Here is a 15575-nt window from a genome sequence, read left to right as displayed (position 1 = left end):
GGTGCAGCGAGCTGTTTGGCCGATGCAGAGCGGAGTGCACGTGCTGGGGTGTACGGTTTAACCATGTCCTGGATGTAGGAAGGGCCAGATCCATTCGCTGCATGGTACGCAAGTACCAGTGTCTTGAAGTGGATTCTAGCAGTTACCGGAAGCCAGTGAAGGGAGCGGAGGAGCGGCGTGGTGTGGGAGAATTTAGGAAGGTTGAAGACCAGACGAGCCGCTGCATTCTGGATTAGCTGCAGAGGTCGGATGGCACATGCAGGTAGACCAGCCAGGAGGGAGTTGCAGTAGTCTAGGCGTGAGATGACGAGAGCCTGGACCAGAACCTGCGTCGCTTTCTGGGTCAGGTGGGGACGTATCCTCCTGATGTTGTAAAGCGTGTATCTGCAGCAGCGGGTTGTAGCAGCGATGTTTGCAGTGAAGGACAGTTTGTTATCTAGGATCACATCCAGATTCCTTGCAGTCTGAGTCGGGGAAACAACAGAGGTGCTGATGTTGATTGTTAGGTCAAGAGTGGGACAATCTTTTCCCGGAAGGAAAAGCAGTTCAGTCTTGTCAAGGTTGAGCTTGAGGTGGTGAGCAGACATCCACTGAGAGATGTCAGCTAGACAAGCAGAGATGCGTGCGACGACCTGGGTCTCTGAGCGGGGAAAGGACAGAATTAATTGGGTGTCGTAGCAGTGGTTTGAAAAACCATGCGGGCTAATGACAGATCAGAGCGAGTTTGTGTACAAGGAGAAGAGGAGGGGACCAAGAACAGAGCCCTGAGGGACCCCTGAGGTTAATTGACAAGGGTCGGACTCGGACCCTCTCCAAGTTACCCTGTAGGTGCGGTCTTTGAGGTATGAGGTGAGGAGGGAAAGTGCAGAGCCTGAAACCCCAAGTTTTTGGAGAGTGCGAAGGAGGATCTGCTGGTTCACCGTGTCGAATGCAGCAGACAGGTCCAGAAGGATGATGACAGAGGAGAGGGATGCTGCTTTAGCCGTGTGCAGTTCCTCTGAGACAGCAAGGAGAGCAGTTTCTGTTGAGTGATCCCCCAACAACAATCAGCGTTTAAACGTCTCTTCTGAGTCTGTCTTTCCAGGCACTAAATGTGTAGTAAACACTGTGATATGACGCCAAAGGATATGCAACAAAACCAAAATGGATCATGCATGAAGATAATTCCCATTCTCTTTGTCTGTAAGTGTTTCTTTGTCTGTTTATGATTGGCTCTGACATCATTATGCCTCAGATGAAGCTTTAATCCTCTTAATGTGATGTCATTTCAGCCTCATAAAGACACACTTGGCTCCAACATTCATTTTGTTTTCTGGATGGAGGAACATTTCCAAACGATTAGGGAGGATTTCCTGCTGCAGAACCATTCAAATCCTCCTGTTCACAAACATAGTGTCTTTTTTAAACCTCTATCAACTGCATAAACACCTTTTCCCCTACTCCCCCCCCCTACCCGACTTGTAAAGCGACCTTGGGTTTCGTGAAAGGCGCTATATAAATATTATGTATTATTATTTATTATTATTAAATAAAGTAAAACACCCCAAAATGAGTTTAACAGCAAATCAATGCAGCAATGGTAATCATTCATGTTTTAATATAAAGATATGTGTGTCCCACAAAACCATAAACAATTACTTATTTAGCACAACGATTACAATAGGCATTCATTATCCAGCTTTTTCTAACATGCAACATGTATGATTTCCATCTTGCATCTATCATAATTAATTTATATTATTTTTAAAATGTTTAGGATATCCCAATGTGACATCAAGAATATATAATATATTTATAAATGGATGTTTGATAAAAAGAAAATCAACAAAGTAAATCCCCTAATACATAATAATATTCAAGTTTAGTTTAGTTGTTAGAATTAAAGGGTAGTTTGTCGCCCCCATGTGGTTATTTATTTTAAAACCACGTTTTTGTAATATTTATATATATATTTTACAAATTATTTTTAACAAATACTTTAGAAGAATATCATTGTTATCAACTTTGATCAGCTTTTATACATTATAATTATACTGATATTAATAATGATCTATTATATAGAATGAATCTAGCCTCAGGTCTTTTTTGGATATGACCAGAAGAGTTATTTATAGTAAATAATGTTCAGTAAATTCCTAGGTTTTACTAGATTAAAATACAAATGTGATGAGACTTTAGCATTCGAAATGTGTGAAATGAATGTCACCATAATCATACATAAAAATAAAAATAGAATATAAATAGGTATGTTAGATTTCTTTTTAACTTTTGACCAACAACTAAAGTTGAAAAATGGTCATGTCTTAATGAGGTCATGTTGTTTTCCCCTTATTTGTATTTATAAAATGTTACAGCATGTTTTGACTCTCAGGGCCACTTTACTGAATGTATCCCAAAGCTCCACAGAAAGTAAACAGATCAAGCATCAGAAAAAACATTATTCAATCAGAAGTTATTTTCCATGTGATAATAAAGACGTTTTTATCCACATGCATTTGACTCTGCGTCAGGAAACAGGCACGATACTGTCGTCCTAACAATATACAGAATTTACATAAAGGACAAACGAGTATGAGTGTTTTATGGGAGTGTAGATGAAGGTCGGTTTATTCAGTTTACCACAGAGCATTTAGTTTTATTACAGGAGACGTTTTTAACACTCCCCGCTCTGATTTACATGAGGAGGCCTTTCTTTTTAACAGCTAAAGAGATTAGACTGCATCATATTTATCTGTGCGCCTCTGAAGCTCCTTACAGCTGTTTCACATGCATTAACTCAGGGCTGGATCACAGGCCTGCTGCTTTAAATAAATCATGACCTCGGGAAGACCAAATTAAACCGACTGCAAAACACTTTCAAATTCTAATTAGTGGCCCTCCCAGTGATCTCGTATTTTGTCGTCTTTCAGAAACAAGTGGCCTAGGTGTGTCCACTACATGTTGCTGACAGTTTTACATGTTGAAAAAGTCACTGGGCTAATCCTTTTATTCCAGATGACACTCAATCAGACACGATGCTTTGTCTGAGGTACTTATGGACAAATGTAAGGCCATATAATTAAAGTGTAATCAAGTGGTCGAATATGAGATTACTGGTACATTTTGAATGAAAAGTCGGCCAGTTAGACCTTCATTAAAGAGCACGTTTTATACTTATTGTTAGGTTCATACTTATGTATAAGAAAATGATTATAATAATAAAACATTAACAATTAGGCAAATCGTTGTCTCATGCAATATGGTTATATGTTTGAATGTTCAAAGCACATTCTTTCTCTCCAAACATCTATCTGAAAACCTGTATCCAGCTATGGGATCGGCTTGTGAGAAGAACATGGCCAACATTGCAAAAGTATAAATATATAAAGCTGCGTGAGGAGAGGTGGTATATTTTAATGAGCCTAGGTGTGACCAGTGGCGTTTTTATATGTACAAAAGTGGTGAAGCACAAAAAACTTAGATGTCTATATATAAGCTTCTGCGTGAGGTTCATGAGGCACTGGCACTGACTCTTCAGGTTTACAAATATTATATTTTGACCTAAATCAAAATATAATATTATTTTCAAAAGCTTTTTTTGTCTGATGCTTCGATTAATTTTAAACAGACAGTTCAACAAAAGGATACCCAAAACATTTAATTTTATCATTTAAATATTGAATTGTTCTCTCTTAGTAAGATCCCATTTTCAATAAAATTGCGGTCTTACCTTGACTTCAAGATGAAGTCCATTTGCCTATCCTTCTGGACAAAAATCTCTATTACTTTTTTGTAAAAGTCCTCCTTATCTTCTTGTAGTTTCAAAAGTCTATCATAAATCTAATCGATAGATTTATGATTCAAAAATTATAAAAGTAGGGTAGACATGTAGATATTATCCGGCTGAACAAAACGTNCGTGCGCTTCTATTGCTTTGACCAATCAGAGCAGACTGGGCTCTGGTTTCAGACAGAGGGTGAAAAGAGGTGCTGCAGCACAGGCAGTATGAGAAAAATAAAGAGCTTTTTGAACATTAAAGCATGGAGACATGTCACAGTAGAGACACTACATACTAATATGGCCCTAACGTAATAGGGCCCCTTTAATTTCACAGTCGAATGGCAGGCTCAAAAACCTCCTGAACATGACTTTGAAACAAAATATCTCCTCAGAAATGAAATCCTCAACATTGAAACCATGGTGAAGCTTTTATTCTGTCTTCTATATGGCTCTGTTTGTTGACCCTGGTACAATGACAATCTTTTAAATTACTGCAACAAAAGCCTCAGGGTTTGCTGCCATCATTCACTTGTATTTATTTTTGAATGCTTTGTGTAGTCGTATTATGTGTGTACTTTTCAATTGTCGAATAAATTCACACAAGGTCAACTTTGCAGCCCACTGGATGGCACATAACATGGTAACAATTAGCAAAAACGTGTAATCAAGGTGAAAAATGAACAGATACTTTAATCTGTATAACTTATAAATAAGGTCATACAGAAAATGTTTCATTTTGAGTGAATAGAGCCGTGTCCTGTTAAACAGCAGGGGTGAGAGGCCTCTCCCCCTGCTGTGTTTATTCTGGCCACACTTTTCTTCACGGACAGTCTCTTTCTTCTGATAGTTTGCCTCAGGTGTCGCTAACAGGAGTGCATGTTCCTGAAAACATTGCTCTCTGGGGTCACCGGGGCACGCACACCAGCTCCACCACGATAAGGCTGCAATTTAAGAAGAAAAAGGTGTTTTATTCAGAAGGAATCACAAAACTGACCTCCAGTTAAGGGCATCGGCTGCAGTAACACACACTTTGAATGGGAGTGTGGTTGTGAAACTCTCAGGTACATTTTAAATCAGATACTCTCCTCACAAGCTTTGGAAAGTGACCCAAAGATTGTGCACAAAGTAAATAAAAGGAGATTCTTCCAGAGGGCGGATGACTTCTCTCTGCTTGATAATGCGAGGGTTCAGCTGCAGCTTCCTCACATCGGCCCTCATTTATCAGTATTTACCATGGTATTTACAGAAATGTGTGTGTGAGCGTAATTTGATCAGGTGACAGCAGCCTTCCATTTATCAAATATTTGGTGGCGTTTTCCCGCTGTAACCATGTGTTTGGACTCTTTGGATATGGGAAATCATGTCAGAGAGGCTGAAAAATGACTCGTCGACGGAAGAGATGGAGGTATAATACATTTTGTTGATGTGAACCAAAATAAACAATAATTATATGAAAGCAAAAAAGAACAAAATGTAGGAAAAGGGTGTATAAACAGGGTTGATTGATATTTTAGAGTTGATATATTATCATTTATGTGATAAAAGTCAACAAGAGGCTTTGATAACACACTGATGTTTAGCGTGCAAACAGCGGAGGATGATTGTTTCTTGGTTATCAACTAATTACACAAAATAAAATTGAGGAGGAATAAAAGGAGCCATTTTAGTCGTGATCCCAGCTGTTCCTGTCATTTCTTATGTTTCTACAGTTTCCCTACCTTCCTGTTTGTTCCCTATGTTTCCCTTGTTGGCTCTGATCTACTAGAATGCAGCAGGAATGAGTCCAAACACATTAACAAGTTAGCATTTAAGAGCTTCCTCTAAAAGTCAATGGGATAATGAATTGAACTGCTTTATACACTTATTTGCTTAGAGTTCCTAACTAATTGAAATTACCCAGAAGTGTTTAGTGGCAGCCTTGATAAGAACCTTTAAAATTAGAGAAGCTATAAGAAAGTGCTTCCTTTCTTATCTCCTTTTAGCACACGAAAGAAAATGCTGTCACACAATTCCTTATGGCAGCAAAGTGGCAGACCATTCTTAGTTGAATTAAGCCTCTGTATATCCTTTTATACTGAGGAATTAAAAAGAGCTGTTATCTGTAATCTTTTGGACAGGAAACTTGAATCATATAGCATTTAGCGTGTCAATGTAGCCTATTTATGCAAAAAAAGATATGACACACCCAAAAATAAAAACATCTGTCCACCAAAATGTGGATTTTCATAGCAGCTTGGTTGACTTCTGCTCGGTCCTGGTGATTTCTCTGTTACATAATTCCTTCACAAATCAAGGGAAAAGACATAGGACGTAATTGATGCTTACTGTTGGAACACAGCCTTTTTGTGGGCGTGGCTCTTCACTCCGGCTGCCAATCAACATTCACACCTGCAACTCATTAAGCTCCTGCAGTATAAAAGCCCATCTATACCTGCCAGTTTGTTCAGTTTGCCAGCACCTTACCAACAACTCAGCCAAGCCAAACTATCTAACTTTTGTTCTACCTGAGATCCGAGCCCGCTGCCGCCCCATCACCTCATCAGTGTTTGATAAGGAGAGTTATGCCACTCACGCATGCGCAGTTGGTACGTGCAACTTGGCCGTCGGCTAAAGTCTTTAAGGCGTGTCCCAGTAGGACAGATGGCCAAGACGCAGAGATGCGAGGCGACGCAACAGTCGGGGGTCCGTCTGTGTCAGTTCTTTGGTGTGTCCTGGCCTTTAAACTGTTTCCTGAACTTGTCCCAGTTCTGCTTTTGGGTCAAAAAGACACATTACAATCTATACTGAGGGGGCATAAATGTCCACAATACATTTATATTGGATATTGGATGTTTACACTATATATTCTTTATATAATACTGTATACAGATAATTTCATCTATTAGCTGTCAAAACATTCCAAGCCAAAAAAGTCAACCTTGTGAAAAGTCCGAGGATCACTAAGGGAAGGAAACACTGAATTAAAATGATTTCATGTATTTATTTGTGTATGCTTGAATAAAACATTATTTTATTTTAAGTATCTTTGAGTACTCTGAAAAATGTTAGTGAATTAATTATAAGGATTATTGTTATTAAACATGTATCAAAATATAATATCTTAAACAATTATATAAATACTCATAATAAATAATAATGCAAAAATATAAGTAATAGTTAGTATAAAAAAGTTGATGGTATTCATTGACCAACATGGCTTAAAGATATGATTTCACATTAGCCAGCTCATTCTGAAAAGGTGGCAAAAACATTATGGATTTAGGTGATCATAATTTAAGGCTGTACAAATAATGACATACTCAAACATAAACAAAGTTGATGAATATTGGATGTACTAATAATCAGGGAGCTCATCTATCACTGTTTACAAGGTAACACCATCTGATTGAACAGCTCTGGCCTTAGTGAATGATTTAATGAAAATTATGAAGTTAATTAGCGATAACATGATATTAAGATAATTAGCCCAATTATCTGTTTGTAATTACTCTAGATCCGTTGAGATATTAGACCTGTTTGAGAGCAATACATGATCAAAAGATATTCACGAGTACTTTTATATATATTTTCATGTCTTAAATCCATACTTGCAAGACTTTAACAGTGGAGCCATGAGATATGAAACGCCTACGTAATAAAGCAGCCCTTGAATTGAAGTGGAAACTAATCTTTTAAATACACAGATTCAGCGAAAATATATTAATATTACCACGTTTTTTATCCTCTGCTCAATATTTCACATTATGATAGATGTGTGGATTTGCAGATGTGATCTAGGCGAGAATTAAGATGTATATTCTGACATTTATCTTTGTTCACTCAGCAGGAAACTCGTAGGTCTCTCCATCTATCAAATATGCGCTTAAGAGACTAGAGTCTGCAGAATTAGCAGGCACTTATACTTCTACACTATGATGAACTGTCGTTTAACAATGTCAATATCACAGACTGTTTTGTATCCAGCATCTTGCATATATCTCTGCATTATTCTGCCTAAGTATCATCTATTTCCTGTACCTTCAGCTTATGAAATGAGGCAGTATACACACGGCTCCACTGTCAGAGATAGAGTGAATCAACGCTGCCCCCATGTGGTGCCTGTTTCTTTTAATTTTCACCAAAAAACATTGGATTTGGCTCAAATACTTTCCATCTGCTCACGCTAAGGCTTGATACACTCGGTTGGGGATGTTTCGTTTATGCTCTGATGATGAATCACTAAAAGTAAGCAACACATTCACAGTTTGATTCTGTGTTTTCTTGAAGTAAACTCATCTGTTCTGAATCTAAATAATGATTTAAAGTCTCTATACACTAGTCTTTCCATGCCCTGCTGCTCTTGTCTTCTCTCATCTTAACACACCCATACTTTTCATTTATCTTTTTCTCTTCCTATTTTCCTCCTCTTACTTTCTATATTTGGTGAAACCTTGTCTGACCTCCTGCTGTTTCTCTGTTCACCGAAGAGTCTCAGAGAGGTAGACACCCTGCAGGAATGCAATTACCCTTTAACCCTTCACTTAATTCTCAGCTACCCTTTCTTATTCCAGTGACTGAATTAAAGAGGACATATTAGGGTCATTCTCAGGTTCATGTGTGTATTTTGAGTTTCTTTTATAATATGTTTCAATGCTACAATGATCAAAAATACATTATTTTTCTCATTGGTAATTGAAACTTGTAATCACCCTCTGTATGAAACATGTTTTGTTTCTGAGCCTTTCTCTTTAAATCCACCTCCCAAAAAAAACCATTCTGCTCTGATTAGCTTGCAGTGCGAAATGCGAAGTTGGTTGTCAAACACTGTGTTGAGACACTCAGTTGGGGGGTGATATATTTTGATGAGCATGCATGTGACATAGGAAGAAGAGCCAGATCTGAATCTCATGGTATCTCATGAGGCAGCCCACAAAAACTGACATTCTCATTTCACAGTTTGTGGGTTGATAATCACTCTAGATACCCAAATATCTGTGTAGAAATACTGTAAAGGTGTTCCATGATATGTCGTCTTTTACATCTTTTGTTCAGGTGACTAAAAACATATTTCTACTTCCATACTTTGCATCAAAAATGATCCGGTGGATGGTAATGTACCCAGAAGAGTGGGGTTTATCTGTCAAACAAACTGTGTGTTGTTTTCTTTATGTTCCTATAAGATTGACTTCAACTTAAAAAATCTCCCTATTTTAACCTAAATTAACTATCTTTCCTAAACATAAACAAGTAGGTTTGTGCGTAAAACCTATAAGCAGTTGTGATTGTGTTCAAAATGTAACTTTTATGTTGTTTTTAGGTTTTTCACTTAACCATGTGAATGAGAGATACTAATCTGTAAATCTATTAGGCTGAATGTCACTAATAATAACACTGATTAAATCATCTAATCACATTTAAAAGGTGTCTTCTTGTGAAACAATACAGTATATCACGATACCCACATCAATAGTTTCTCAAAAACAACGACCTTCCATTTGAGAAAATGGGTTAAAGGGCCCTTTAAAAGGAGGTGCCCCCCCCTGTCAGATCATTAAATCCTTTAATTGTCTTTACCTCAAACTGCCAGACAGGAATGTTTCACCTCCTCACACAAATGCATTGTCAAACCCAATTAGTCAAATGTAACTACTGCTCGGAAACACTGAAACCTTGCAGCTCTCTCTGAGAACATCCTCCACCACACTGTGAGCCTCCAGATGTTCAGTGTCGACCTGGGCTCTCTGGGAATTTATAAGAACAAAAAGACGCATGTGAACCTCAGCAGAGACAGTGAAGCTGTAGGCACGTCTTTACATCCTGAATTTACAAGTGAAATAGCAAAGCCCAAACTTCATTTCCTATTTCTTTATGGCACTGTTCAAGGTTTATTTCGTTCAAACTAAAGATTGACATTCCTAAAATGTCGTTACAAGTATACAGTCAAGCTTCATTTTTCAAAATAGCTGGATTCTGTAGTTTGAAAGCTAAGTTGGAAATGCTTGCTCGCTAAGATGCCTGATTAGTTAACAGCCCGCGCAAAAATCCACTTTATTAAGTCCACATTTATGTCTGATAAGGTGGACTTTGTTTTGTAACACACTCAGGAGAAAATTGAATGAATTATGAAACCTCAAAGGTGGGGTATGTAATTCACTTCAGATACACTTTGTGTTATATGCCATGGAATGCTCTTAACATCCCGATAGCAATGAATATATTAAATGCTTTGACAATAAATACTTACAAAAATGTCATCTGTGGAAGCCGTAGCGCTGTACGTGAACGGTGACTGTAAAAACTACACTGCGCATGCTCAGAGTATAAAAAAATAATTACTATAGGGGCACTGAGCTGCCATCCCCACCATACGTCATCTCACATAATTCAGAGCTGATTGGCTGTAAGTATATGTGCCGCGAAAAGTGTGGTTTGTGAAAAGCAGACGAGAGACGCGTCCTAAAACCAGGAAGTAAGCTGCGCATGGGTTCCCTCCACAAAAAAGCAATGAGATTTCTCCATAGGATTTTAGAAAAAATAGCTCAAAATAAGATCTGTGGGAAACGTACCTGTTAGATAAATGCACGTTTTGTTCAGCCGGATAATATCCACATGTCTACCCTACTTTTATAATTTTCGAATCCTGAGAACTGCCCAAGGGACANGACCAATTAATAGGGATGCACCGAATATTCGGCCACCGAAAATTATCGGCCGAAAATGGTTAAAAAGGCCCTTTCAGCCGAAAGGGTTTTAGCACCGAATTTCGGTGCTAAAACCCTTTCGGCTGAAAGGGCCTTTTTAACCATTTTCGGCCGATAATTTTCGGTGGCCGAATATTCGGTGCATCCCTATTAATTGGTCTAATAGTTGTTAGTCTGTTAAAACAGTCAACCTGCTGGAGGTGCTAGCTAGAGTCAAAATAAGAGGAACAACAAATTAGTATGGTTCATCCTCTGGAAAATGTGAACATCTTTACTAAGTTTACTGCAGTAGTATTGAGGTATTTGCTCTTTACAGTTAATAAACTGCACCAGACACATATATCTATCCACACAAACCACAAACAAAACAAATCCTAGCTCTGTACTCTGTATCTATTGGCCGATAGATGGGGATTGCTGCAGAAAGGAGCCATTTCCATAGACCCCCATGTTAAAATGCCCAGCTTTACAGCAGAAATAAACATGTTTCTACCCCTGACTGCAATACAAATTATTATGGATATAGTTAGATTCCACCTTCATGACATTATTTTTTTTAAAACACACCCCTTTTAGTTATATTAAGTCTTAAAGCTTTTGCATAAATTAGGGCGTGGTCACCTTGAGTGACAGGTCTCTGCAGTGACTGGTGCTTCTAGCTTTCTGTCCCTCTGCTAGCGCCGTGTTATGCATGCCAGGATGCTACAGGGGCTCAGCTGCAAGGCTGATCCGGGGAACACAACTTGAACTCGGACGTGTTTGTTTGGTTGGTGCCTGGTGGAGTATTCCTCATTTAAATATCGGATTTATTTTATGCCGCAGGCGGGAGTTAGACTCTGACGTCACTGTCGAGACGGCAGCGGCCGACTACCAAGGGCTTCTCAGCAACTCAGCAGAAACCTATGGGTGATGTCACGGACACTACGTCCATTTATACAGTCCATGGTTTCAGCATTAGCTAATAGCAGACGCAAGTGTTACATATTGATGTGATGTCACTATGTTTTACCCATTTGACAGGAAGTCAAACGGTACAGGCAAAACTAAACTAAATCAATTCTAAATAAATCCAAATAAAAAAAACGAAAAGCAAAGACAAACATGAAAGGAATAATAAGGCTGGAGTATCGAGAGGCGTTTGAGCAGCAGGCTTTAAGAAGCAAAACTGTTTTAATTATTTTTCAACCCTTTCTTTAAATACCTCACTACAATGCAATTAGCAACTTCTGTGGTAACATCTAAATTAAAACATTGTCCATCAAGCAATAATGCCATGTGACAGAACTCATTACATTATTAAGCAAGAATACACCTTTATCACGCTTAAAACATGGCTGCTGCTGTGGTGTGATTCACTTATTTCACATGACAGTTACAGATATATTCCCTTTTGGTTAAAGGCTTTGTGGGGAACATATGCCGGCCTACAGTGCAGACAGATGTCATGTCTCGCCTCTTTTCTTCCCCCTTTGTGAATAATCTCCCCTCTTCCCAGTCTCTTGCTACCCCTCAGTAGTGAAGTATGTTCCGGAAAGCTGAGTGCGTAGTGTCGGTGTCCAAGTGTCAGCGGTGTACTTCCACTGTGTGAAGGTTGAGTGCATGTAGGGATTAGCGGGAGGAGAGGTGTTTGAAGTGGGAATTACCCTTTTTATTCACCTCAAGCGTATCTTTTTTAACCCGAGCAGCTGCAGAGTGGCATGTTGAGGAAAGGTAGAGTGACGGAGAGGAAGGCCATGTCAAAGCTCTTCATCCTGGTGCCTTATTTTGACTGTATAATAATACATACAATCAATGCAATTCAAATGTAAAGTAGTTAGAGGGTAGGACCTTGTAAATGCTCACAATACAAAAATACAAAGTATTTTCTAGTGGTTGAACGGATTTAAATGAACTTTTTAACCATGGAGAAGACATCTATTAATCTGCTCTTAATCGTAAATAACTATTTGTCTGCCACTAGGGGTCTCTCAAACATAACAGGAACAAAAGATGGCGTTGTATTAACTTCCTCTGGGGATCATGGGAGTTCTTATATTTATAACATTATCTGTCGTTGCAGTCAGCTTTTCAAAAATAAGAGTTTCTCCGACGCTGTTCGGCAGCCACTAACGTTTGCTCAGCTTTTTTAACCTATGATCGAGACGTCAGAGGACAAACAGTTGCTAACATCCAACCGTTAGAGAGCTCCATCAGCAATAATTAGGACTTGTGTTTTTGGAAGAAGGAATTCCAATATTTCCATTATCTCTTGTCTCCACCAACTCTATCTGCTCCACTGTGTTAACTTCTGTATTGGCTAACTCTGTGTTATGTTGTTTGGTCCCGAGCAATATCGTAAACTGAGGGTTTTCGTTTTTTTTTGCAGAAAACAATAAAAACAATGCTAATGGCATTTGTAAGAGTAAATCAAAACAGTTGAAAACGTAAAAAATAATCAGCTGAAAAGGGAAACAAATATTTGAAGAGCTGCAGGATATCTTTGGGTGACCCCTTTCCCATTAAGCATAATCTCTAAACCTATTATTATACAAATATCTATCATAGCAGCTTTTACTTATATTGGTCTATTACATACATCTTAAACATTGAACTATAAATGTTTGTAAACATTAAGGTTCAGGCAGCCTCGTCATTATCATAAACGCACAACCTAAAGTGCGCTCTGTTGACTCGCGGTATTCAGTATTTACAGAATGAAACAATGCACAAAGTATCCTCAATATCAGTGAAGCAGAAACAACCTGTTAGTGTAAAACACATAATGAACCAGCTGGGATTGGTCTTTTTTTAGCTTCATAGCTCCGTATGGACCATTTTTCTGAGAAGTGCGGTTCTCTGAGGCGGTTCCCCCGGCAGCTATAGCACAGCTAATAAACTCTGGATAGCGTTTACTGCACTCACCTGTCGGGGAGAAAAACAGCCTGGCCTCAGTTTTCATTCCCTCCAACTCTCTCAGGTTTCTTCCTCTCTCAACACACTTCCAAAAAGTGTTTATGACCCGACTCTATCAGGGACAGTGTGCAACTAAAACTGGAAATATTTGGAGAAATCTCCATCACATTTTTTATTACGCACCTGGCATTGTTTGGGGAATGGTTTTCTGAGATATTTTAACAGTTGGAATTTTACCATCTGGAAAAACACACTGAGCTTTATATTAATAAATCACAACATTTATTTTACACTCGCAGTAAAACTGTCTTTAGAGAGGTCTGTGGATTATTTTTTTCATATCCCATTTTTTGATCAATGGATATGGTATTTATTTCATCACCATTGTAAAGAAAGACAATATTTGTGAGAGTAAACAAATAAAAAAACAAAAACCTGTCATGGTTGAACCTGCAGTATATAGATGGAAAACCTGCTGTTGTGTGTGCCTTCTGGACATTTTGCAATTTCTTTTTTCTGTTTGACCTCTTTTGACATTTTGACTCAGTTGCATTTTACATTTTTCATGCATTGCCAGCAGCATCTGTCTGTCATTGCTTCATATTTATAAGAGAAATACATTTCTGTTAGAACTGGGAACTCTTGTCATTCCTTTATGTCCATTTCACAGCACATCAAACAAAATACTTTCACTGACAATAGATAAGAAAAAGATTCTCCTTTGAATGTCGAAAGGTTCTTGGTCTGAATGAGAGACCCCGCTGTGTGGGGCCCTTAAGACTAAACACTTCTTCTGCCTCAACAGTAGATACCGAATACCTGAAAATAATGGTTTCGCCTTTGATATTTTTATAGAATATCTTTAATCTTCACATTTGACCAACGATTAACTATTATAAAAAACGTTTTTGTCTCAGATCTGTTGCAAGATTTAACTCATTTTTCTAGCTAAGCCTTTGTGTCTTTTTTGGTTGACATGTTGTTTCTTTTAGGACACCACCATTATCCTTCCTCCTCTCCAATCCGTTAACAACTTATTAGATTCTTAGTTTGACACTTTCCAATCTCCTTCAATGTTCATGTCATTATTCTTTAAAATACATCCTACATATTGAGGCAAAATCAAATATACAATGTTATGCAAAAGCACAAAATAATTGAAGGAGAGACTACACAGCTATTCCTCCATTTTTTTAGCATTGACAGCATGAATAAAGGTTGTTATTTGGCAGGAAACCCTGCAGCAGCATGATGGGAAACACAACAACTGCAGGCAGCTTCACATGCAGGAAAGCGGAGTTTGATTAATACAAATGAAAAAGTCAGAGAGTCCTAAACCAAACCCCAGGAGGATAAACAGAAAGCAACTTAAAAGAGAAGTAAAAACAAATCACATTCCTCTAAGCATGCCTCCTTGAACAGACCAGTGACTGGCATTTCACAGAACCTGGGTCGTACCATTTGCTCAGGTTAGCAAGGGGGTGACCAAAACAGGTGTATATTTAGCAGGACAAACAAAACCACAAGAGCAAGTTATTGATGACTTTTACATTTAGCTGAGCGCACACAAATATATTCAACTGCACAACATTCAACAAAAATCATCCAGGCAGAACGTTTTCTTTTATTATTGAAATATATATAAAGATGCACACCTGTTTTATTAATCAATCCTCCCCACAGTGATTGTGGCCAATTTCAGAACAGATTTCTGTCTGTGTAACCCAAATAGACCTACTTTTAAAAGCTTGTGCTCCACTTCCGTAAACAGCGCGTATGAAGAATGTTGTGATTATACCTCGTCTTTCCCCAGCAGGTGTTTGGGTTTCTTTAAATGTTTTTTAGAGCACAGAGAATCCAACAGAGCGGGCTGAACCAGACAAAAAAAACTGTGCCACCTCTGAAACTTCAAATAATAAAAGTTTACAAAAGGGCTAAAAACTCCTACTTGCATTTTATGACTTCCTTTACATTTAGTGAAGTAACAGCACATAACTAAACAGAGATTCCATTTAAGCTGATGTAATTTAAACGAGAAAATGTACAGAGTAATACAGAGGTAAACAGCAGAGAGTGTTTACAGCTTTGCTTTATCATACCTGCCTGTATTAGTGGCTAATAAACACACATCAGTCAGCCTGAGCCTTTTTCTTTAAACGTTTTTTAAAAGTATACTTATTTTCCAAATGAGCTGTAGCCAAGAATAATACAACAACATGCCAGGATCGCTCTGACATGACAACA

The sequence above is a fragment of the Notothenia coriiceps genome, unplaced genomic scaffold, assembly GCF_000735185.1.
Source record: "Notothenia coriiceps isolate Sejong01 unplaced genomic scaffold, NC01 NC01_scaffold00030214, whole genome shotgun sequence".
Lineage (NCBI taxonomy): Eukaryota > Metazoa > Chordata > Actinopteri > Perciformes > Nototheniidae > Notothenia > Notothenia coriiceps.
Note: the sequence above shows the minus strand (reverse complement) of the source record.